The sequence below is a fragment of the Rattus norvegicus genome, chromosome 15, assembly GCF_021556685.1.
Source record: "Rattus norvegicus strain SHRSP/BbbUtx chromosome 15, alternate assembly SHRSP_T2T, whole genome shotgun sequence".
NCBI lineage: Eukaryota > Metazoa > Chordata > Mammalia > Rodentia > Muridae > Rattus > Rattus norvegicus.
In genome coordinates, this window is record NC_141548.1 from 93,827,418 (window position 1) to 93,855,165 (window position 27,748).

Below are 27,748 nucleotides of genomic sequence, written 5' to 3' on the forward strand. Positions count from 1 at the left end.
TGTCATTCAATATGTATTAATTTACTTCTTTTCAGTAATACATATTTTTTATAATGTCTCTTTTAAGATGTACAACTATCAGGTCATACATTTTACATAAAAACACTATTAATAAAGTTTCTACATTAAACAGAGTCTCAAATCCAAATAATGTCACTGTAGTGAGCAGCAAAAGTATATTAAAACACAGAAATAAAAAATTAATATGCTTCAGACATTTATAATTTACCATGATCAGTTACTAATGCCATTAGTGGATTAATAATACTCCTTGAAAATTATAGTAAGTACTTAAGAACTAAATCTATATCCAAAAGAGAGCAACGACTAAAGGAACGGTCATTCAGAGCCTGCCCCACATGTGCCCATATATATATATATATCTCAAAACTAGATAAGATTGATGAAGCTAAAAAAATGCATGCTGAAAGGGGCTGGATATAAATCTCTCCTGGAAGACACATCTAGGGCATGTCCAAAACAGAGGTCAATGCTAGCAGCAAATTACTGAACTGAGAACAGGGGTTGGGGGGGAATTAGAGGAAAGATTGAAAGAGCTGAAGGAGCTTGCAACCCCATAAGAACAACAATGCCAACCAACCAGAGCTTCCAGGGACTAACCCCACTACCGAAAGACTATACATGGACTGACCCAGGGCTCCAACTGCATATATAGCAGAGAATTCACTTGTTGGGGCACCAGTGGAAGGGGGAAGCCCTTGGTTTTGCCAAGGACACCCATGTAGTGAATGTTGTGGTGGGGAAAGGGGGTGGGAGCGAACACCCTGTGGGGGAGGGGGAGGGGATGGGGGACTTATGGACAGGAAACTAGAAAAGGGAATAACATTTGAAATGTAAGTAAAGAAATATATCTAATAAAAAATAAAATAAAAGTATATTATAGCTAAAAGTAAATTTCATCTAATTTCTACTTATTGTTAGTATGATATTCTAAAGGGAAATGGTACATATATTTAAGCACAGAGTTAATAGAAAATATATATGATGAAACATTTTTATGATAAAGTTATTCCTAATATTTTTCATATTACCATCATGAAATTACCAATGGGTTTGAAGTGAAACTAATTTAAGTACCCAACTTTTTTCTACTTTTAAACTAGTATATTGACTTTTATAATTCTATATTTCTTCATTTTGAGTAAATTAAAATTTATAAAACCATTTATAGATTAAAAATAAAGTATAGATCAATTAATAGTACATAAATACAAATTTTGTTGATACAAAGTCTAGAAAATGTTATGCCTGCTCCAATATTTATTTGAATATTTTAGAAATTGTTCAGCTACTTCAAGAAAAGCATGGAAAAGCATTGAAATGCTATGGAAAGCATGATGATTGTGACTATCAAGTACACATAACTTTATATTGTTCTTCCATAAATCCGCCTTGCAGAACTACAGGCTAGTGGTCCTTTGGCAGAAGACAACCATTGTCTTTAACTGTGTGCTCACTGAGGAGCTCACCAGTATCCATTGTATTGGAAAAATATCATTTTGTTTCAATTCACTGGGTCTCAGACAACACGGCAATGTAGTGATGAGTCATAGCAGGGATCTGTAGTTCAGAGAGACCAAGGTAGAGGGATGTTAGATGGTTAAATACAATGATATGAAGACAGGTTGCAAATGCATAAAATTGTCGAAGAATAAACCCAATAGAAATTTGATTGAACCAAATTGATTTGTAAAGAGGTTGTTGAATAAGAAACCTATGGAAATTCTAGGTTAGATAAGTTTTAATAATACACAAATTTCTAAGATTGCTTTTAAAACACTTCAAAATTAATTAATACATCTGAATTTATTAAGGTTCAATTAGATCATATAATAAAATTTCAATCTTGAAAGTTATATATGTATATATGAATATTATACCTGTTAATATATAGATATACATATATGGTATATATAGATATACATATATACACACACATATATATAAGCATATATATGTTTGTGCTTATGAAAACAGTCACTGAAAGTATATTAGCCTCAATAATAGGGAACAAAAAATTAAACACTACAAATTTCTATTACAATTTAGTATTCACTTGTACTTCCAATTTGAACTATAGCTCTATTCATTAAAAATGATATCACTACATTGGCATTAATTTATTAAATATATTATACACTTATAAGTATATAAGTATATCAAATGATTAATCTTGTCAAGGACTATGTTAGTCATTTATTAGACTGGGTCATTTTTAACTGAGTTTAAAAATGTACTTGAAATGTATTTGGCACCACGCTATGGTCTGAACATCTGGAATAAATGCAAAAACATAGAAAGGGTGGATTAATACAGCATTTCTGCCCTTAGAGTAGAGATAAATGTGATGATCTATCTCATCATTCAGTCGCCACTGTCACAAAGCATTGGCTCCAACTGTAAATCAAAGTAAGTAAGTGTCTTCCTTAAAAACAAACTAACGTGCCTAGAGTCTTTTCTTTTTCATTCTTTGAAAGTCATTCATATGGCTGTGCAGTCACAATGTAGCGTCACATGAACTTGGAATCATCCTCATATTAGAGGAAAGAGGAGGAAATGATTGAACTAGAAGGCCCTTTATGATTAAGTCTACTCATTTTGTAATGCAGTAAGGTTTCTGCAAACTTTGTTCTTCCCATAATTCAAATATTAATTTTTCTTTAGCAAGAAAAGAAAAATGAAGGAAAGTGAAAGTTTGTGCCCAAGCAGTCTATGTTTTTTTCTATAGTAAAAGATTCTATTGTAGGTCAATACTGATACTGAACACGCTTGAATAGAAAATTAAGAATTGAAAGATACATGATATTTTGTTTAGTATTTATTGAAATATAGACATATTTCATACATGCTATATTTTGAAAAGAAAAAGATTCTATGAATTTAAAATACATAAATATATATTCTAACCATTTTATTGAACATTGTGTGTGTGTGTGTGTGTGTGTGTGTGTGTGTGTGTGTGTGTGTAATGTGTAAGGTATAAAGTTTGACATATCACAACTTATTTTGCCTCTAAGATTCTGAGGATTTTTTTTAAGACTTACTCTGATCTCAAATTTTGCTTTAAATGTCAGCCTATGATTTAGTCCTTTTATCATAATTGATTAACATCCTTTAAAGTTGACAATACTGCTAAAGTTATAATTTGATCACTATTACAATGTAAGTTGAAAAAAGTAAGTTTGTTTGGTGCACTGTCTTTTCTATTTGATCACCATTACTGATGTAACTATAGGAAACAAATGACAGATTGAGAAGTTGCATAAAACAATCTCCATTAGTTCTAGAGTGTTATTACCAACAGTAACACTGTTAACTATTTATCCTCTGATAGATATTCTATTCTCAAAAGTAATTTGCACCTAAAGCAGTAAACTAAGGTTTAGAAAATAAGCAATCAGGCAAATAACAAAGAAAACTGTATAAGAAGTATGTTTTCGTAAAATGTCTTTGAGAAAATGAGTGTTACAAAGTGATAGATAATTTCATATATTTCAGATATTTCAGTCTGAAGAGAAAGCCAGATCATTGTTCTGGCAATTTGAAAAGGAAGACAGTCATTACACTTTTGTATTTTATAAGATGTGTGCTGCATGGCACATTGTAATAGCACTGTGCATCATTGTACTGTGCTAGCAATCTGGGTAAGCCGCTTGGAAAATAACGTGGTATATGGCTTCTATTATCAGGGAAGGCCAATAAGAGAGATAAAAGCTCTATAAACAGAAGCAGAGAAAAATAATTAAAAGCAATTCTCACAGCCACATTTGTAAAACATTTTGTGCTAAAAATTATAAAACACATTTTATCCACATTATCACCATAGCCTTTTATATCCATATTATCACCATAGCCTTTATGAAGCACATTACTGTCAATAATAAAGAGCTAAATGTCTGCAAAATATTTTCTGAAACAAAATACCCAATTGTTTAAAAATGCCAAATTATTTCACATTTGATGTTGTATGTAATGAATTTATGCGAAGCCTAAAATACAGAATAATACTGTATACAAAAAAAATCACAACTACAACATTAGTAGAGATATAAAACAGCTTCTAAATGTATTTTAGATCTTTTATGCTAATTAAGACAGGGCTTAGATTATAAAATTTTGTTGTCATTTTGAAATGTTTTGATTGAAGGATGAACATTTACATTTCAATCCTACATACAAATGCAGATTGGACTGTTGTTCAGTGGGAAAGTGAGAGTACCATGCTTGCAATGACCCTGGTCTGAATTAGCCCCAACACTGAAAGACAAGGATCTGCTTGGAATGGATGTCCTGAGGAACTTGTCTAATCTGGACTTTATCTGAGTTCTTGACGCTACTGCGAATTGTTGCTCTTGGGATATACCTGTAGAATTCTCTTAAAAATTCTCTTTATTGTCTTTAAAGTAACCTTCCTAAACCCCTCACTAATGAGATGCATCTGGATTCTAGAGAATCTGTACTGTTTGAGACGCAAGCCACAAACCCTTTCGCTCTAGTAAGAGCACCAGTGGAAGGGGAAGCCCTGGGTCCTGCTAAGACTGAACCCCCAGTGAACTAGACTATGGGGGGAGGGCGGCAATGGGGGGAGGGTTGGGAGGGGGACACCCATAAGGAAGGGGAGGGGGGAGGGGGATGTTTGCCCGGAAACCGGGAAAGGGAATAACACTCGAAATGTATATAAGAAATACTCAAGTTAATAAAAAAAAATAAAAATAAAAAAAAAGGGGGCTCTGAACTGCTTTGAATGAACAAAGGGACTCTAAACACTGAATGATGGAAGGAAGGACCACAGCGTGAATAAGCGCAGGTAATGAAAAGACATAAACTTTTGGAGTCATGACGTTTAAAAACGTCATCGTAAACAAAAAATAAACTTACAGATGGAGACACGTGAAACACTCAGAAATTAACAATGAGAACTAGCGATTTTCCATTGGCCTTACGTTGCGTATCACCTAGTCCTTATAAATGCCAGTCTGGTGGTGACCTCTCAGAAATGCTGATTGGAGGGCTCATAGCCCTATCCCTTTCATGCTCATACGGTATCTGCACAAGGCCTATACAAAGTATTTTTAAACTGTGGTTGCTAAATACTTGACTGATGAAGCGCTCCATCCCACAGTACTTTTACTTGTGTGTATTCTGTGGACAGAAATGTGTTATTTAGAAATGGAGGTGTTACAGATGGTAAATGTCAGGAAGAGCATCCACTGTTCGGTACAATTTATCTCCTCTCTTCATATATCACAGTCTAGCTCTGTTCAACTCTGATTTTTCAGGGTTCAGACATATCTAGGGAAATATACTTATGTGTAACTTCTTAAATGTGGCATTTTCTCTCTTTCATGAGTAAGTATCTGTAAGATTTACTGGCAAATGTGTTATCAGTGCTTCAACGTAAAAAACAAGCAAAATGAAACAGGAGTTCATATTTTAGGATATCAATCCCACCATCCAGTTTTTATGGTTTCCTTTATGATTTTAATTTTTTATTTTAGTTTGGTAACCTTGGAAACACGTTGCAACTATGTCAGTAACGTCTGCAAACACCATTATTGCTTTTCCTTTCTTGACAAGAGTCCACGAATGACCCTAGACATTTAAAATTTAAATAAAATTCATTTATGAATATAGATTCTCACAGCATGTATTGTGAATTAAATTACAGTGTTCATATTCTTAACCTCCAAAATAAAAAGTAATAGAGTCATTGAGTTAACTACATAGAGAATGAATATTTTAAATATTTAATTTAAGGGAGGAATTCAGGTTTTTTGTTCCAAAGAAATGAAAAGGGGAGGTACCTTGGGATATGTGTTTTCTTGATGTTTTGAGTTAAAATAAAATCTTTCAGTAATTAAGTTCTTGGGACAGTCTCTAAAATCACACAAACATGCATTGCAACCTTGTGCAGAGGAAATGACTTTTATCACGTACATTATGCCAATACCAGGAACACATACTTAATGTAAACGTGAGTGTGAGAGTAGAAAATAGTGTACATGAAAGGAAATAAGAAACAGTGAACACACCAGCAATCTGGGCCCTTCAAGAGCATAGCCCAAAATACTTACTTAAGGAGAGCCAAGGACAAAATGTAAAACACTATCATTAACAAAAAACAAAATGTAAGCATAGTAAAATTGAAAAGAACAATCCATTAGTGAATACGAAGGCATATAAATATTCTATTCTGGTTTTTTAAAACATTTGTTATTATTTAATAAAATATTTAGACATTGCACTATAAATTATGAAGTTTGCAGACATGTCTACTTTTTCTTAGTAAAACCAAGTCGATCTATTTTCTATCTCTTTATTTATGTTCGACCCTTTGCTCTTCAGTTTTAGTCATTCAAAAACTAAATAAGAGTTTAATGTGGACATCAGTCACCTTCCATTTTGCTGAATACATCTTGTACCTAATTATCCTTTTGTCCTTCATTTAACTTTTTTTTTGCCATGTTCAACTTTTCTAGGAAAAATGAATCACTATTCCCCTGCTGTTTGTTCTGAGACAGTATATTCAGTGTCCATTTATGAAAGAGAAGATGCAATGTTTGTTTTAATTCATTAAACATGCCCAAGTCTTTTGCATTGATATGGCTGAAAAAGTATTCCATTGTATATGGCTACCAGATTTTTTTATGCATGCATCTGAAAATGAACTTGTAGATTATCCTGCGGCTTGGCTATTGTGATTATTGGCACAATTACAAGGAGAGTAAAAAGATATCTTTTTGAAGTACTGATTTAAACTCCTTTGAATATAGACGTATACCCAGAAATGGGATGACTGAGTTTCCTAGTCAATATTCTTTGTTGCAAGGAGACACCATGGTCATGGTAACTCTAACCAAAAATCAGTGTGATTGGGACTTGTTTATAGTATTAGAAGTTAGTCCACATATGCCTATGACTGTGAGGTACCATGCACAAGAAACTGGACAGGTTAACAGAGGACACACGGCTGAGGAAAACTGATTATTGTCCCAAGCAGCCATCCAAATTAATAGAACCATATATAGCTATAGAGACATGTGAGTTCCTCTGCTCTCCATGCTGGAGTGTTCATGGGCTTTTTCCTTATGCCATCCAAATTAGCATAGATTTGTCGACCTGGCACAGCCATTCAATATGTTATCAAATCATCTAGGTTTATATTTGCCAACAGCTCCCATGAGTTCTGTGCTAAAACTCCCTCTTTGGTTTAGTTCTGTAACAGTGAATACCAAAGCAGTTATATTTCTAAATGACCAAAACTTCAAGTTTCCAACTATTATTCATTTGTTTTACATTGATAATGATTTAAATGACAGTGATAACATTTTAAAATAATATGATATTCACCTTTTGAAACAGTATTGACCATGTTCAAATGATTTAAAGTGAATTGTCTTAACTGCATAAATAAAAATCCTGCACATTATTACTAAAAATGACTGCAGTTTTATCAATAAAGATTATTTAAAGTTTAAAAAGTCAAAATATTTCTTTGGTGTGATAATTTACAATTAAATTCATCAATAAAAATACCTCCTTAATATGACTAACTTGAGCAAAACAACATCTGTCACAATAAAGTAATGTGATTTTAGACTTCACTTTTATTGGAAAAGATAATATATTTTAATAACATAAAGATGTATGAGTTCAAGAAATTTACTCATACTTATACTTCTGTAATCAAACCTTATGCTATAATTGCAAATCTCTTGAAGAATTCATAATGCTATACAATAAAAATCCTATATCTTAATTAATATACACTCTTTACAAGTGCATTTGAAAGTTAATGGAATGGCCAGTATGAATTTTCTATGATGGTCTATTCATTCAAAGAAATCACTGACCTATATGGAACCTTTCCATATGAATGTTTCACATATATACACATTAGTTCACAAAAGTTATATAGCCCAGTGACTTAACTTACGTCATACTTTAAAATTCATGAAGAAATAAATTTAACAATCTGAGGCCCTTTTCCTCTCCTTTAGACATGTCTTAATTTGCCATTTTTCTAAACTCATCACCAAGAAACTGTATTTATTTTTACTTAGTGACTATCCCAAAGACAAGGTTCCACAGCACCAGCAAAAAATACAAGATTCTTATCTTGATAAACTGCCATGTTTCCAAATCTAAATTTAGTTTACGCTTTAATGACATAATTTTTAAACATATTTTTATTCTCTTTGTGTTTTATTGCTTTCTTCTGGATATTATCTGGATGTCATTCTTTTCATATTAATCCCTTTAATTTTATTGTTGTCGTGTATTGGAGGCATCTTTAACTGTATCACAGGTTATCTGTCCATTTGAGTTTGTGATCAGAAGTTAACTTAGAATTAACAGTCTGCTTTGTAATATTATCCATTTAGGAAATGGTGTGAGGTGTTAAAATAATGGTGAGATTTTTTTAATTGTATTTTGTTGGTGTGTGTGTCTGTGTGTGTGTGTGTGTGTGTGTGTGTGTGTGTGTGTGTGTGTGTGTGTAGGAAAAATGTGAGAAGGATTGTCAGATTTTCAGGACCACGAGTTACATTTAGAGTCAGGCTTGCCTGTTGTGAATTCTGAGAGGCAAACTCAGATCTGACACAAGAAAATCAAGCCCAGTCTCAGCCCCACTACAGAAATATAAATGTTTTATGTTTTATCTCTGATCTGTAGATTATCTTCAATGAATTTCATTTTGTTCAGAGAATAGTAAGTTTCAGTTAGGCTTTCTTCTTTTTTTTTGATAAACTAATTGACCAAAATGACTAGTAATAGAGATTTTTACAACATTTAGTTTTTTTTTTTTTTGCAAGACAAGACTGTACAAATTCTACTGACATGTTAAAACCACATTGATCCTGAAAGTCAAAGTAAAATATGTAAACTGAACCTGCAACTGTTCCTCTTCCGGTCTGACTTTGCCTTGCTCAGTTGCTCTTGTTATTCTATGTGGACTTGGAAAGATCAAGGTTTGCTGAAAATTGAATACCATCTAACTTTTCTACATATCCTCAAGAGAAATAACACATTTCTCCTGGTGGATTGAGAATTAAGATATAGTATTGTTAAAAGACTTTCTCTCCTCAAAAATATCTACAGATATCAATTTTAGTTTCATGGTTTCTTTTATTTCTTTTATTTCCTTCTCTGTAAATCTTGATACTACATGAGGCATCGAATTACAAACATGTGAATATGTTCTACTTGACACAATCTGTTACCTGAACCTTAAAATGCTATAATTTTCAATATTTCTTTCTATTTTCTGGATGGTCTGTTTGTTGTTCTTGAATAGAAATTCAGCAATAAACACTTCTACACAATATTTTTCTATCCTTCTTCAAGTATATTACCTCGTGACTAGCACTGCTCTGCAACACTTACTCTCTCTGTGTATGTAAGATTTGAAACAAAACTCTGTTTATATATGTGTTTTATTAAAATAAAAGATTTCATGTAAAGAATTGCAATTAATGAGAAAAATTTGGGGGGGAAGGGAGTTGAGAATCTGGGACTAGGGGAAGAGGGTGGAAGAGAAGCTGTGATTAGAATGTGACGTAAGGTAAGTTAATTAATGAAAAGAAAAGAAAATTTCCTGTATTTTACCTTTCACGTCCAGTTGTACACTAACAATTCAATTCTAGTAATTATATTTCACTCATAGAGTATTCCCTTTATCATACCTGGACAATCTTTTCTCCACGGTGAACATAATTTGTGAAGATTTTGAGGACTGTATTCCAGGTAATTGAAGAAAATGGCTAGAATAATTTTACCTCATAAGTTTATTGAGAATACATTCAAAGTGTCTTTTGAATTATTCATAAAGTATGAGCCTGTTTTCACAAGCTCTTTTGTTTCTCCATTATTCATACTCTTGTTCACATATATCATTTACAATCAATGTTAAATGTTAAAATTTTAAACTCAAAGCACAAATATCTGATACTAATGTGTAATATATCTTTCACAATACGGTGGTTATTATTGCATACTTTGAGATATACTTCAGTGCTTTTGTTATTTTGAGTTTGGTTTACTAATTTTTACGCAATATAATTCATCCATGGTTTCTGCTACCACAACTCCTCCCTGATTTGCCTTATCTCAGTATCCAACAGCATTGTTTTAGCTCATTCATAGCTTTACAAAAGAGAAAATAAGGAAGAAAGAAAGAAATAGAGGAGAAAGATAAAAAGTAATAAATACAAATGTAAGACAAAAATGAAAATTTAAAACAAATGGGTATAAGATTGATAAGAAAATATGCCGAAACAAAGAAAAATATATCTCAAAGTGAGCATACTATCATTGAAATTGTATAGCCCAATTATTTAGTCCCAGGCTCTACTTTGAAATGTGGTTGATATATCCTGGCATACTCCACTGGCTAAAACATTCTTCCCTCTTTCTACCAAATGTCACTGTAAATTAGTCTCATGATGAGGGGTGGGGTCCTTCATCTGCTTCTTCGACTTTGTTCTGTAACCAGTCTTGCTTGAACTTGTGGTGCCTTTGTATGGGCCATGGTTTCTGTGAGTTCATACCTGATTATTCATGTTGTGTCTGAAAGGCACTCTTAAAAGTCATTAATCATCAATGATATTATATATTTTTACCTTTTTTTACTCATAGATCCAGGAACGTAGGGCCTAGGGGATTGATAAAAAAAAAAAAAAAACTCTTTCTGTTTTAGAATTTAAACATATAATCTAATGAAAATTATATTAAATCACCAGACCTGATATACTCATTTTTTTCTAATAACTGATAAAAAACTACTAAGAGCTAAAATTTCTTAATAGGCAATTTTTTTCAAGTTGTCCTCTTGTTTCTTGTTTTCTTTAGATTCTGAGGTCAAAAAGCACTTGAATTTGCAATCGTCCAACTTGTGAACCCTCATGTATACAACAATTTACATTCCTACCCCCATTATAATAGACTGAATGTTATGATACCTTAAGAGAAAATAAACCCTTATTTTGTTTTCTGTCTAATATGATTAAATATTAAAGTGTCTAAGTTATTTTGCTCTATAACTGACAGAACACATTTACTGAAAATAGTTTTACATCAACATTATTGAGTCTACTTCATATTTTTCAAAATGTTTCTCAATTTTATTTTACAGTACAACAAAGACATTTTTATAATACTCTACTAACCAAAATGCAAGGCTCTCTTAAAGAAATAGCAAACCATGCTTCATTGTTACTGTTGTTCTACTTTTGTGTTAGTAAAATGGATTGACCATTGATAAATATATTTCTCACTTGTACCAAATTAAGTGTCAGTATCTGGCAAAATCCAATTTTCCAAGTATGGATTTAAACTTTTGCAGTGAGTCTTAGATTCATTCAAAGAATGATTGGTTACCACCACAATATTCATGCCACTATCACACTACATGGTGTATCAGGTCAACTCATTCATTATTACAGCTTGAAGTTTCACAACTGTAGAAGGCCGGTGATTACATACCTCCTATGGTAGCTGACCTAATACTTTCTTGCAATATGAAAGCTTTATGGTATAGATGGCTATTCCAAGTTAGTCCCAGTGTGAATTCTCTATTCTGATTCAAATTTACTGTGTCTTCAGGAATACAGTTAAATTTGGTAAAGTAATCAAGAACACTGTCATAAACTTCATTGCCCAACAACTTCAAATAAGTTTTCAAATATTTTTCTTCTTTTTCTCAATAATTAATTAATTAATTAATTAACTTTATATGCTGATCACAGCTTCCCCTCCTGCCCTTGCTCCTCTGAAAAGGGAAAGCTTGGTCTTTTCATGGGGTCCCAGATTTCATGGATATTTTGATGGAGGAACCTTTTAGATTTATCAGTTTTGCTGACCAAAGCATCAATTGCTATTGTATCCTCTGTGCCTGAGATTCTCTAGTCTGTCTCTTCTATTCTGTTGGTGATGATTAAATCTGTAGTTTCTTTAGTATGGCATCTAGAAATTAGAGTTGGGGAAAAAGAAGTACCTCATTGGTGCTGCGCTTGCCTAAGGGGACCAATCAGGCAGGGTATTGGAGTTGGGGAAAGGTCTCATTTAGTTGTCTCTGGTGCTTACAGTCCTCTCAAAATGAATGTGAAGCTTTGGCCTGGGAAATGCTGTATCCAGGGGACTGAGTGAAACTCCACTGATGCTGGGATTGCCACAGGACGACAGGCAAGCAGGGCACTGGGTGAAGGTGTCTCCTCTGGTGGTCACTGGTGGCTGCAGGCTTCCAGGAATGTATGCAGAGCTGTGAGCCAAAAGAGTGAGGCCTTCATGGGGCAGGGCACTCTCACTGCTGCTGGGCTTGCAGTTTGTATGTTCTGCCCCCTCAAATTTTCCTGATGGCCCCTTTCAAATTTTCTGCTGTGTATCTATATTCCAAATGAAAATCATATATCTGAAGATTCTAGCCTAACATTCAGAAATGACAAAACAAAAACATACATTTTTCGTGTTTCTTGGTTTGTCTTCTCTAACTAGATATAGCTCTCTAATAGAAATTCACCCCTTCCCATATAACAGTCACAATATTTATTTTTTCTTAGTATCTGAAAGTATTCAATTACAAAAGTAAATTCTATTGCTATCATCCATTCGTTATTGTGATCAGCAAGTCATGTATGTGTTTTGAGTATTGCGTGGGGAGCATAAATAAACACAGGTGAACAGATTTTTCTACAGCCAGATCTGGAGTAGTTAGGGTAAATATCTGGAATTGTTTTGTTGGATAACAGTATACATTTATGCTATTTTGGAGAGTATCCACATGAATTGCCATAAAAGGTAAACCTGTTTATACTCCCACCCTTATCTGGGACAAGGGGCTGTAACTACCCAAATTGTAGGGTATAGGGGAGGAATTGTAACTGTTTCTTTGTTAGATAAAATATTATTATCTTATTTTATACTATAAGTTGTTGCATTTTTCATTAATCTTTTTTTCTTTGTTTTTCTTCTTTTTTAATACTTTTATTAGATGACGAGCACACACACACACACACACACACACACACACACACACACACACACACACACCAGCTCAATCCAGACAAAAATTCCCACATGGAGAGTAGAGATAATTCCAGAAATCATTAACAGGGCACCTACTGGTAGTTGTAACATTCATGAACACAGAACGACATATAAATCTAAGCATGTATCCAAGTTAAGACAGTCATGCTCCAGAAGAAATCTACACATCCAAGCATATATGAGTAGCACAAATTGTACTTTATGAGTCTTCAAAAACAAAGAATATATAAACTTGTTTGGGTGAAAAGTAGGGTTTGATCTAGAGTGATTTTGGATCTGAAGGTGGATAAGTTCAACATATATTGGATAGAATTTTCTTTACTTTTTTTTTTTTTTCCGGGGCTGGGGACCGAACCCAGGACCTTGCGCTTCCTAGGTAACCGCTCTACCACTGAGCCAAATCCCCAACCCCTGGATAGAATTTTCAATGAACTAATTTGCAGGAGCCATCTTTTGTCTCCTGGGAAAGATGCAAGAATATTCCATAATTGCCCTCCTCGAGATAAGACCCTTGGAATTTCTCCGCCACTTGGGAAGGAACAGTAGGACTGATATCCAGAACAACTGCATCAGTCCTCAGGAGACAGGGCCACAATCCCTGCTTACATAAAAGGTTAAGCTATTATTGATCAAGAACTTTAAAAAAGATTCCTTAGTGGATGTCCTCAAAAATTGATAGGATTATTTGAAGAAAAATTAAGGGAATGTCAGGTACTTTTTCTGAGGACTTAAGCATACCAGTACATTATAGTGAGGGAAAGTTCAAACCCTACTATGAAAAGATAGGGTGTAAAGAGATAGGGCTTAAAGTCAACAGTAAAGATTTCATTCTCAGGACAAGTTCATCCTTAGGTAAAGTTGATAAGTAAAACTTACTATGCTCTTAAAAAATAACTTGGATAGATTCATCTTTCCCTTAGTTAAAGGGTTACATATAAGAAAGAAATAGTATGGGTTGATGGAAAAATGTTAATTGTAAGTCTCTGCTCTTTATGGAAAGGCTGTGTAGAGCAGAAACATACTATAATACTAACACAGATAATAAAGCAACTTAAAACAGATGGTGGGCTTGTTAAATCAGATGGTGATTAAATATGAAGATTATATTTCTTTTAAAACTTTGTTTTGATTCTAATTGTCTTTTACTTTGACACTATATGTCTGATGCCAACCAGTGCACAATCCAAACAGGATGTCCCTAGGTAGATATAACCACCTGGCTTGCAGTAGAATATTTAGATCATTTGGCTTGCAATATGTAGGTATACTGAGCTATGACATAATCATTCAGATTATAATAATATACTTCTTAGATATGGGAAAAGATTAATTACTGACCACAAGAAAATAAGGAGAATTTAAAGGGGATGTCATTAAGTACTTATTGAGATTCTTGGATAATAATTAAAGAAAATCTGATACTGCATCTAAAATTCTGTATAAAGAAAGATGGCTCCAGCTACTTGGGGACATTTGCTTGAACTTCAACAGGTAGTCAGTCTTTCTTTCTGCTGACTCCACACCTTTGTCCCAGGTTATTGAACTCACCAGACTAGATTCTTTAGTAACTAATAAAAATAGTAGAGAAGGACAGTCTGATCTAGGTTTGTGTTTTAAGTTACTATTTTGGTTTTGTTACTTTTCTAAACATTTGAAATGACTTATTTAAAAAATAACTTAAAACAATATAGAGTTTTAAGACCCCATGTTTACATGCCAAATTTATTGAACACATTTGCTAGATTACCTTTTTCAAAGAAAACTAACGAAGCAAGAGTAAACAAGTATTTGTTCTTCTCTGCGTATTTTCTATTGGGTTTATTTTTCTCTATTCCTCTTATTATTACTGCTATTTCCTGATAGATATTCTATATGAATATTCAAAGCTTAAAAATGTTAAAATACTAACTTTGTAAAAATTCTACTTACAAGTTATAGAAATAAAAACTTAGAGATTGGTTGTGTGTATAGAGTCATTTTTTTTTTTTTTTAGGAACAGAAAAAAAGTCAGTGGCATAAGGGGAAAGAAAGGAATGAGCCATGTAGGTATAACAATAAGATATAAAACAGCAAAAGCAAACAATATCCAGAGAAATGTTTCCAGGACTCAGCACAGCTACATACAAGAAAGCCATCAGAACAGTAGATTGTTTTATCTTAACATTCATGGATCCCTTTGGAAGAAAACGCTCTTTGAAATTCAATTATCCTTGTGAGGTCACACAGATGCTTTAATTTTCCACAAGAAAAGGAAAAAAGGGTATGAGGTATGCCTCTCATAGTGGAAAGGATAATTCAGCCTCGGCTGTGCTACTAACGCAGCTGTATCAGTTCATAGTTTACTGCTTTATAATTTGCCTGGTTACTTTACACAGCCTATATGATAGATTGAAAACAGTACCCATCAGAGCAATTTTTATAACATTTACATTTAAACGAGAACAGTCATTAAAGCAAACATGCAGCATTTAGTTAATTATGAGTTCACTTTACCAACTTTATTCCACTTTATCAAAACAATATTCTAAAATGTTAATTGCGTGTGATATATTAAAGGAACACTATATTTATTTCTTTGTCCGAAGGTTAATTTGTCTTCCTGTACTACGTTCTCTCTCTTTTTAACAAGGTACACACACACACACACACACACACACACACACACACACACACATATATATATATATATATTATATATATATGTATATATGTGCATCATAAGCACCTTCGTCCAGAAATTTCCTTTTCATGATGCTTACTCAAGTCTTTCCCTAGTCCCACATCAGTCATGAGCTCAGCATATTCTTCTGGTTTGGGATTCCTGCATTGATTTAGCCACATAATGTAAAACACTATTTACCCTTTTTGGTTTTGTTTTAGTTGTATCTTTCTTTGTTTGTTCCCTAGGGGCATGTAAGGAATTAGTTACAAATTATCCTCCTGCCAACAAGTATTTCAGTGTTTTGAAACGTTTTTAATTATTCACTTTATACAAGCACAATTAATCTGTGTACTTGAAATTTTGGACCTAAAACTCTTTCTCAACTGTTGTCTACAGTAGAAAATTATTTAAATCAACAAATGAATTTCAATTTTGTGATGAAATACAATTAAAAACCCTATATTCTAATTCCTCTTCCTTGGGAAATTCCTTCTTCCTTCTGGGAATATTAGTACACAGTAGAATATCTGTGGATATTCCACACGGACACACATATCCAAAGAATTTCGGAAATAATCAGCCACATATAAGGGAAGGCCTACAATGTTTGTCTTTTTGGACATGGGTTATCCCATTCAAGTTGATTAACTCCATCCATTTTCCTCCAAATTTCAGAACTTTTCTTTCTTACTGAAAGGGGCCAAAGGGGATTCCAACCACATAGGAAGAACAAAAGTATCAACCAAACAGACCACCCAGACCACCCAAGGTCTAAACCACCAACCAAAGAGTACACATGGAGGGACCCATGGCTCCAACTGCATATGTAGCAGAGAGTTGTCTTGTCTTGAAACAATGGGAGGGGAGGACCTTGGTCCTGTGGAGGCTTGGTGCCCCAGCCTAGGGGGATGTTAGGGTGGTGACAGAGGAGTCGGTGGATGGGTGGGTGGGGAAACACCCTCATAGAGGCAGGGGGATGGGGGAAAGGATGGGGGAGTTGTGGAAACCAGAAAGCGGGACAAGATTTGAAATGGAAATAAATAAAATAACCAATAAAAACAAGACGACTGATATTCCACTGTGAATAAGTACCTCATTTTCATTATCCATCAGTTGAAGAATATAAAGGCTGTTTCTTATTCCTTGCTATTGTGAATAGAGCAGCGATGATTATGATTGAGTAAGCATCTGTGTAGTACAGGGCTAGCTGCAAGAGTGTCACAGCTATTTACCTGCATCCTTTTGAGGGACCTCCATACTGATTTCCATATTTCCTGTACCAGTTGTGATCCCATAAACAATGAGTACAAAGTAGATACTATGTATTTTGTGTGCATCTTTTGTTTGATTTGGTTAATTTACTTTTTTATTTTAGATTTTGGGCATAGAGAAATGGTATTAAGTTGTTTCTGTGGGAAGGAAATGGGTCTGGAAGGAGTTGGGAACAAGAAAATATTACAAAGTATAGGATTTGACAAGCATTTTAAGTTAAAGCATAAGAATATTTAAAAATGAATTAACAAAAATGTTTTAAATAATGCTTCTATACTTAAACTTATTAACTTTGAGCTTTTTTATGTTTATTTTAAAAAAAGTGTGAAGTGATCTTTTGAAGACAGAATTGGGTCAGAAAGCTCTGTTTTATTGGAAGCATTTCACAAGGAAAAGGTGATATGCAAAATACAGCTTTTCCAAATTAAGAGAAGGACTTGAGTTATCTTTTCAGGGAAGCCAGGAAACAGGTGGTTAAGAAGAAGAGGAAACCACAGGTGATTCTGAGCATGGAAAGAACAAGTCACAATAAAGGTAACCTTTTGAAAGGCCTCTCCCCAGCAACATTGAGAAAAAGGCCAAAAAGCAAGCTGTGATGTGCAAACCAAGCTAGACACAGTGGAGTTGTTGATTTTATTTAGTAAGAGATGAAACAGAATGGACAATGGCAGAAATATATTGTTTTAACCATAATATATATCCTCAGTGTGTGATCTAAAGTATAGAAATGAGTAGCTTAGTAATTTGAAATACTGCTTGGCCCCTCCCCTCACTTTATGGTTGAACTGGGTAACCTATGAGAAGAAAAGGGGTCCCAAAAGCAGGCAAAAGGGTCAGAGACAATTTCTCTTCCCACTTTTAAGATTTCCATAAATGCCACACTTCACAATCATAGCGCATATGCAGAGGTTTTATAGGTTAGACCCGTGCAGGATCCCTTTTTTGTTATTTCAATCTCAGCCCTTATACGTCTAATTTTCTTGATTTTGTGGATATAGAGTGGTATCCTTGACCATTCTGGCACCTACAATGTTTCCTCACCTTCTTCTTCAGGGCTTACCTGAATGAGCAGGATACATATTATTTGAATCTCTAATATACTGTGAAAGATTTTCAAATGCATAGAACATGGATTACTTCGGTGACAAGCGGTTTAAGTTCAGGAAGAAAAGCAAAATAATTACATTTTATATTTTTTCTAAATTCCAAGTCAGGAGCCATTGTGCAATTTGATACATAATAATAATGTCTGCTTTTTGTTCTTAGTGTTCTGACACTGATGTGCCTGGGGGATGTTTTTATTTTATTTTATTATTTATGATTTCAGCTTTTTTTTATAATTTTACTTGGCTTGGATTTTTATGTATTTACATTTCAAATGATATCCCCTTTCCCTTCCCCTCCCCATGCTTCTATGAGGATGCTCCCACTACCACCCACCTACTCCAAACTTGCTCTGGCATTACACTACACTGGGGAAACAAGCCTTCACGAGACCAAGGACTTTTCCTCCCACTGATGCTGGACAATGCTACTCTCTGCCACATAGGTGTATTTGCTGTCTTCTGCTTCTCCAGGGAAATAAACTTTTACTTAATTTATAAATTACTGCAAGATTATAGAGATAATTTCCGTACAAATTTTGATACCTTCAAAGGACAACTACAGCGTCAACCCATTGTCATCTAAAGACAAAATATATCTAAAACCAAAATGAAAACATGAATGCTATCTAAATTTTGAGGAAAATTAAATTTTCTCTCACCTAAACTAAACCTAACTTGACTTTTGGAACAAATATTGAAAATGAGCATTTTAATTTATATTCATATATTTATGAGACACCAAACTAAGTAAACAGTTGATTTTAAGTATTTTATTCACAAATTATTCTGGCATATACTATAATAAATGAATGATCAGATAAAATGCAGTAAATCTTTCTTTGATTATTTACTTATAGGTAACTTATGACATATATATGTATATATATGTTATAAACATTTTCTATACATTATATTACCATTGGGTAATAAGAACATAGTTAATAAATGAAAATCAGATTATAAGTAGTCAATAATTTAGAGGTAATACACTTGTTTTCAATTGATTGATGAAGTAAAATTCCTTACTGCAAAAAAGAAAATTAGCAAGTTTTAAAATATAAGTGGCTATACAAATAGTTATTTTATGCAAGTAAACTAAAATGTATTAAATCAAATATGTCTTTAAATATCTGAATTATAAACATTTGTTTATAATCCTGATATATTTCCCAGTATCATTTTTATTGTGTATCAATATTTTAGCCTAGCCAAAACAAATTGTTTATCTCTTCCACACTTTTACCCTTCCATTTATTTTCTTCAAATCAATATAAAATAGCTTAATACAAGCAGGAAGCAATATCATCATACTAGAAGTCAACTTATGATTCCTATATTCATTCATACCAATTAGAACAACAGCTTTAACTGTTGCAAACTTTGGATTCAGCCAACTTCTTGCCCTTTTATTCTGCTGCTTACATCTTCCACAAGCCAAACTATTTGCTTGTGTAATGAAATATCAGCTGACTTAGCCTTCAAATTGCAGCCTTGTATTATAAGAACAATAATAAAGTTATAAAAAATTAATTTAATTCTATGAAAACATTAAATATGTACCTTATTTTAAAGCTTTCCAAGAGTTTCATTTTCTTTAGAATATTTGAAAAAACACTAAATTCAACCATAAAAGTGAATCAGTCTAGACCTCCAATGCTGTTACTGCACCACCTCCCATGATTAGTTTTCATATGATGTCAAGAGGCATCTAGCAGATGATTTTCATGAGATGGTCCACTGTTTCTCCATAGTTTATAATGTGAGAGCTCTGGGAAGAAAGGCCTCAAGCGACTTCATGTCAGGATTGCTTCTTGCAGCTGATATGCCCTTTCTGCCATTTATAAATTAATATAACAATCTGTCAGCAATTTCCCACGCTACTAGGCAGATTTTCTACAGATAAACATTGTTGTACAATGTAAACAAGTAGATATTTTCTTCCTTTTCTTTTTTCCAGAGCTGAGGACCGAACCCAATAGATGTTTTCTTAATTCTTAATAATGGTTCTATAGAATTACTATATTTATTCAAGTAATTTTTGGCCCTCTATAATACAAAAACTGTAATTAGGATTCTGCAAATTTTTGTGTGTCACAAGTTAATTGCACTAAGAATACAAGTGTGTAACAGATCCTCAATCAAGGAAGACATTGCTTTTGTGCTGCTGCAAAAGTCTTAAAGGAGAATGGATGATTTATGTGCAAGAACAGAAGATAAAATATTGACTGGGATTATCTATACAAAATTTTAATACTAATGAGACACTAGGCAAATGATTTGCCTCTTGACAGAATTGTGCTAACTTAGACATAAGAATTATAGCTTTTAACTTTTAATGAAGTTTTGGAACCAATGGCAGATAAAAATATTTAGTTAGATGATTAGTCTTAATGGAAACTCATGTAAACACCTTCGTTGTGACTTCTTATTCAATTTATGATTTGAATTTGCATTTGAACTTGTAAACTTTTGAAAAAAATATATATGTATTATTTAAAAAATAAAAAGTACGAGAACAAGGAATGATAACAATATTTGGTCAGAACAGAAGGAGAACTGAGGCTGAATAAAGGAGAGCAGAAATCAGAGGAAAGCGGAAAAGAGCAGAGCAGAGAGAGCAGTCAGGCTTTCAGTTAAGATCAGTAGAAAGTTAGTTCTCCCTGTTTCTTTCTCTTCTGAAATAAAAATTAGAATCTCTTTTCATTTTTTTTGTGACTTTCTCTACCTGTCAAACAGTCTGTGAAGTCTTATCTCAGAGCCCCTGTTGTTTATCAGTTGAGTATTAATCTCCAAACTTGTATAGCTTCCAGTCTCAGAATAATTTAGAGTCAAGACAGGTAATGTTGAGCAATCTTTTGTCTGGCGAAACCAAGTTTTATCCTTTGCCTGATCTCTATAGATTTCCAGAGATAGTTGGTGCTCAGGCAGGCTCCCAGTGACATGTTTAAATTCCTCCACTAATACTGGCCTATTGTTTTCATTAACTGATTTAGTATTCTCCTCCTCCTCCTCTTGTTCTCCTCTTCCTCCTCCTCCTCCTCCTCCTCCTCCTCCTCCTCCTCCTCCTCTTGTTCTCTTCCTCCGCCTCCTCCTCTTGTTCTGCTCCTCCTCCTTCTCCTCCTCTTTCTTCTTCTTCCTCTTTCTACTTCTTCTTCTTCTTAATATTTTTCTCTCAATAGTTCATATCATTCATTTTCTATCTATGATCCAACACTTTAACCATGTGATTTTACCCCATATAATCTTAAGTTTAATTTAGCATCATAAGGGCTAATGAGTACACTAATGTTTTGAAAAACTCAGGAGACATTTCAGACCACCCTTTAAAGTTTGAACTGTATCAGATATGCATGAAACAAACTTAATAAAAAAATGGGCCATGAAATAAAAAGAAAGTAGGGAGTGACATATTGAAACATTTGGAGTAAAGAAAGAGCAAGGGAAAATGACAAAATTATATGATAATCTCAAGAATAAAAAATAATTTTAAAAATGGCATCTTCTGACAGACATTATAAGGTCATCTTTCTATTGCCATACCAAGGGGATTGATTGGTTTGTAGCTAGCGTATTGCACTCTCTGAATGTTTAAAAGATAAAAAGTTTCTATTTGATCAAATTAATCTCCATGTCTAGCTGTACAGCTTTGTACAAGATTATTATTAAATATTTTCTTTAAAGGAAGTGAAGTTTAAATGAAATAGAACCACAAATCATTAAGAAAAAGATCTGACATAATTGGTATATTATATTTTTTATTTTTTATAAAAACTTCAGAAGTATAATTTGTAAATTTTATTGACTATGTATTTACATATAAATAACATTTATTTTTCTTGGATTTATGTTAGCATAAGGCACATTTATATTCAGTTCATAAGTGTGTTTTTTAATGCCTACATTCAAACTGCTATGACTTCTTCGAATGTAATACATATCCAAGGCAGTTCAATAAATATTTGGCATATAGGTAGTTGAATTTGAGAATATATTTGCTACTTTTCCCATTATAATAATTTGAAAACAATGCTTCTAAAAGTATCTGTATTTCAGTTAAGTAAATTAAAGCTATTTTCAAAAATTTATATAATTTTATCATCAGTAAATGGAGTTATTGCTTTAAAATATTTAAAATAAAACAATACATTGAAAATCTTTAGAGATTAAAATTTATGTACATAGTTTAGAAATAATGGCAGTTTGTGAACAATTGTAAAATCTATATAGATCACATCATAAGTAATTGGAACTCACTATAGATGGGTAGCCAAATTTTACAACCAGAAAATTGCTACTGGCACAGCTAAGATACAAACTATTCAATGGCCACAAATATTTCATAGCATCTATTCAAACTCATTCTCACTTGCCTACTGCCACATGTTTCCTTCAACACTCGACAGTAAAGATTCTCCCCCAGTTTAAAAATATTTCTTTTATAAGTTTTCTAAAAGTACAATAATTTATTGTGTGTGTCAAATTCCTGCATACCAATATTATGTCATGAACGGCCCAAAATTATGACATGTACAACTCAACTCTCTACAGTTTCTCTTACGTTTGCTAACTAAATTTTTAAGGAAACTAATATATGATTATTTTTTCTTTTAAAAAACGTATTGGATATTTTCTTTATTTACACTTCAAATGTTATCTCCTTTCCCCTCCAGAAGCCCCTATCCCATCTCCCCTCCCCCTGCTTTCATAAGTGTGCTCCCTCCCTCCTCTCAACTCTGACCTTCCCCTACACTGGGAATCTTGATTCATGTCTTTAATTTTCTTTCAAATATTTCTAATATTAGAACTTGAGACCATTTTTTTTTTTGGAGCTGGGGACCGAACCCAGGGCCTTGTGGCTGCTAGGCAAGTGCTCTACCACTGAGCTAAATCCCCAACCCCGAGACCATTATTCTTAAATAGTTCTTATGAACCTACCTCTAAAGTAAAAATAATGACAGCTATTTAATCACTATATTATATAGTTCTGATTTAATGACCTAATATGAATGTTACTCATTGCCACTTATATTTCCTAGTAAACTGGAGAGATAAACCTTTGTACAAACATGTATACATTAACTTTAATAGTTAAACATTAACTATTAAAGTAGCTTAAATATTTTTAAATTATCATATTTATACTATTCAACTAATACCCCAAATAAGCAATAATTTTAGCAAGCGAGTTTTAATAATCTCTAATGATTAACAGGACCTGGCCAGTGCCTAAGAATGAAGGCAGACACCTATCGGTTTATTTAATCATCTCTTACACACTTACTGGTTGAATTACCCCTAACTGATCCTTCCATTTGATAGACTGTTAATTCCCCAGCTGCACTCCCTAAATGCTTGCTGTTTGAGTCTTACTTCTAATCCTGCAGTCTGTCCTGGGGGTGGGTGACCATTTCACTCTGGCACATGCTCCTGCCCATCATGTGCAATGGACACCTCCTGCTCTCTCCATCATCTTTCTCCTTTACCCTTCTTCCTTTTCTTCCTGACATGGTCCCTAGCTATGTCACCAAGCTTGGTAACTGAAACTCTGCCTGCCTCTATTCTCTCCAGTAATTGGATGCAGCCACCTTTATTTAACCAATAGTTTTAAATTGGGGAGCAAATTTACATAGCATAACTTGATGTACACAAGATTCTGCTTGACTGGGACAATCAGCTCTTGAGGGCTAATATTCAGCATTCAAATACATAGCAGCATCAGAACAAACCCCAACAAAATTTTATAAGTACATTAGGAAGGCACACTTGATCTTTGCCTAATATTGTGGAAACAAAATATTGCCAATCTCTAAATTATTGTGTTGGCTTCAGGAGACCTTTCTTACAATGCTTGGACTCTAAACAGGGCGTGTGTGATCTTGTCTATATTAACAATTTTCGCTATCTAAGTTGTAGCCAGTTCCTCTTCATTTCTCAAGGTTCAGTCCCGTCTCTTGTCTATTTAAAAATGTGATTTTGGTAAGAAAAATCTACCATGAACACATAGTAGATTTCGATTTTAGAAAACTTTTACTATATTACTCAATTCATGAAGAAGTTTTTATGTACTCTCACCATTGGTTACCTCTTGCTTCACATTTTTATCTAAAATAGTGACCTATTGCTTACTACAAAAGCCAGTTTGGTATGCTTTATGTATTTACAACAAAATCCATTTCTAAGACAAAAATGTACCACTTTGTTAAGGTAAAAACTATCAGATCTGATTTTAAACACTTGACCATTTTTTCAGCAAGGGTATTTCTCAGTTTTGAATGCTTCAAGTACAGAAATGAAACGAACATAGAAATCTAAATTATAATTCAATATCTTTATTCTAGAGAAAATGAGTAAACAAATACATTGTAAGGATTGACCTGGTTCCTAAAATATAAAAATTTTCTGATGACTATGGTTATATATTTACCACCATTGCGGATAGTTTTGTTATGCATCTAAAGTGGCGAACATATGCTTAGTAAACAATTGTATAAGCCATTGGTGCATGGAAAGTCCCCTACCACCCTCATACTATCACCTGGTTTTAAATATGGAATAAATCTTATCTGCATATTCTGCTGTGTATTCTCATTTTATTGTATTATCTATAATCACATAAATCAGTGACTGTCAAGAGCTTAGTCTATGCCAGGGCAATTGAAAGAAAAGCTGACTCATTCTTTTTCCTTTCAAAGTGCATGGCATTTGTATGAAGAAACTAGGAAAAGTCTTTGTAATATCCCAGGAGAAAATGCAACTGAATGACTAAGATATTTGATGACACTATAAAAACTGATACTTAAATGACGATGATAACGACAAAGGGTTATCAAAATCTAATAGAAGTATTCTACTGAAAGAGCTTCAGCTAATAACAAGCTTTTATTTAACTGCATATGATTATTCCAAGGTCTAGAATTTATGTTTTGCAGGTAATTACATTTTTACACCTTTCAGTATGTTTCTAATCAGAAAGGATAGACAAAGTTATTATATAGTAACTTCTCAACAAGTTAATGATTTATGTTTAGAATAACAGGTCAAAAATTGTGCTCGGGAGTAATAAAGCTATGTATGAGTGTTCATTAGAGAAAGGGCAGCTGTGTCACAGACAAGAGTATAGGTTTGGACTCATCTTGCCTCTGGGAAATCATAAAAAGCTGTAAAAAGCTCTTACATCCTCAAATGAAAGGAGATATGAGATGAAAATACATGCTCAGAAAACAAATTTCATTTTTGTTACAATATTAGTGTTTAAAATCATTTCAGAGAAAATGACAACTAGATTGGATAGGTATGTCGAGAATTGATTTTATGTGTCTAAGTTAACAAATGGAATTAATCTCAAGATATGTAAATATGAAGCTATTAGTCTCATTGTCTTCTCTCTGGTTATTAAATGAGTATTTTTATGGACATCTAATTTTTTTATCTTACTAAAATATGAGAAAAGTAAGATAAATAACTTAAATCAAAGATAGCAGTTTGAGACTAATGAAAAAATATAAGACAGCATAAAATAGTGGTGTAATATTATATAATATGCACACATTTCTTCTTTTTTGATCCCTCTCCTGCCACAATGATGAATAAATGTGCATTTAAGAACAATAACATTTCCAGGATACATTCAGATGTAGACACATCACAAAAATTTTATTCAGTTCCTATCTAATTCTATATTAATTTCCTCTCTCAAATATGAGGCCTAACACAGATTTAGAGACACTTAGCCATTATTTTGAAAGTCACTTCTGTCAAATCCTACACCACATACTGGAAGCAAAGGAGGATTCAAAAGCTATATTGGGTTTTGTTGGGTAAACACAAAATGCACTTCCTTTTCAGCTGGAACCCAGGTGACAAGAAGATGCATCTATAACGACTAGTTCCTTCAACCTATATAATCTTTTATACAAATGCTTTCATCAACAACATAAAACAAGCATTGTTTAAGCAGAAGATAATTTCTGAGACCAAGTTTCCAGTAGCCATTATAACGAGCTAGAGTTCTCTTCTATTAAGACTTTCCCTTAAATAAGACCATGCATTTGACTCAAATTTTTCTTCCTAATTTGTAAATTCCATGATAGCAGGTGGGAGGAGGGGAAAAAATTCCATGATAGCTTTTTTGAAACAACAGAAAAAGGACAGGGCAAGAGTTAGGGTATAATCACAATTTACTAGTATGTATCTACATGTGACTTTATATACTGAGATTTTTTTTATAAAAATAATCCTAAGAAATTCTCACACCGAGTACTACTGCATGCCAAGGTGCTGGTGGCTACAACGAAGACACAGAATTAAACTCAAATTGCTGTATATTCAAAGGCTTGAAAATCCAAAACACATTGTGAACCATCCACAAAATGTTTGAAATTGACCCAAATCCCGTGGGGAAGAGAGCTGATCACCCAGGAGTGCAGACATCCTGAGACCAAAGTACAGGCTGCCACCTCTGCACACCCCTGCCCACATCCCTGGTCCAAGGGGAAAATGCAAAGTGCCTCTGGACACAGGGATATAGGACCAGACAGCTGCCTGTACCTGTGGTTCTGTTCTGCACCTAGGACCAAACTGAACCGGCCAAACATCTCCCTGCACCCAAATCCCATGGGGGAAACAGCTGGACCCTCAGAAGTGTGGATACTCCTCAGATGTCAGAGGAGACTACTCTCTGTGCCAACTGTGCTCGCTGGGCGCAAGGATCTAAACGAACAATCAGGGTCTGTACCCTTTGGTTCCTGCCCACACCGAGACAGTCTCCAGAAGCGCTATCACAGCTGAGAGCAAAGCTAAGGCCCACTTTTCTACTACCAAGTGACCTGCCTGGTGGATTCAGAATACCCAGAGGCAGAAGTCCTGTGGATCAGGGCAGTTCCAGTTTCTGTCTCTTCCTGGAAGTGAACTGATACAATCCCACAGTTCCCTGCACCAAAATCTCATGGAAAAGGGAGATGACCACCCAGGAATGTAGGCATCCTGAGACCACAGGACAGGCTGCCACCTCTGCACACCTCTGCCCACATACCTGGTCCAAGGGAAAACTGCACAGTGCCTCTGGACACAGGGATATAGGAACGGACAGCCACCAGTACCTGTGGTTCTGTCCTAGCCAGAGCAATCAGACAGCAAAAGGAGGTCAAAGGGATACAAATTGGAAGGGAAGAAATCAAAATATCACTATTTGCAGATGATATGATAGTGTACTTAAGTGATCCCAAAAGTTCCACCAGAGAACTACTAAACCTGATAAACAACTTCAGCAAAGTGTCTGGATATAAAATTAACTCAAACAAGTCAGTAGCCTTCCTCAACTCAAAGGATAAACAGGCTGAGAAAGCAATTGAGGAAATGACACCCTTCACAATAGTCCCAAACTATAAAAAATATCTTGGTGTGACTTTAACCAAGCAAGTGAAAGATCTATATGACAAGAACTTCAAGTCCCTGAAGAAAGAAATTGAGGAAGATCTCAGAAGATAATAAGATCTCCCATGCTCATGATTTGGCAGGATTAATATAGTAAAAATGGCCATTTTACCAAAATCGATCTACAGATTCAATGCAATCCCCATCAAAATACCAATCCAATTCTTCAGAGAGTTAGACATAACAATTTCCAAATTCATCTGGAATAACAAAA

At 33.9% G+C, this 27,748-nt stretch overlaps 1 pseudogene; it reads left to right on the forward strand.

Moving 5' to 3' along the window:
• The first annotated feature begins 4,857 nt into the window (after positions 1–4,857).
• Positions 4,858–27,748, forward strand: part of St13-ps4 (ST13, Hsp70 interacting protein, pseudogene 4) — a 33,722-nt pseudogene continuing 10,831 nt past the window's right edge.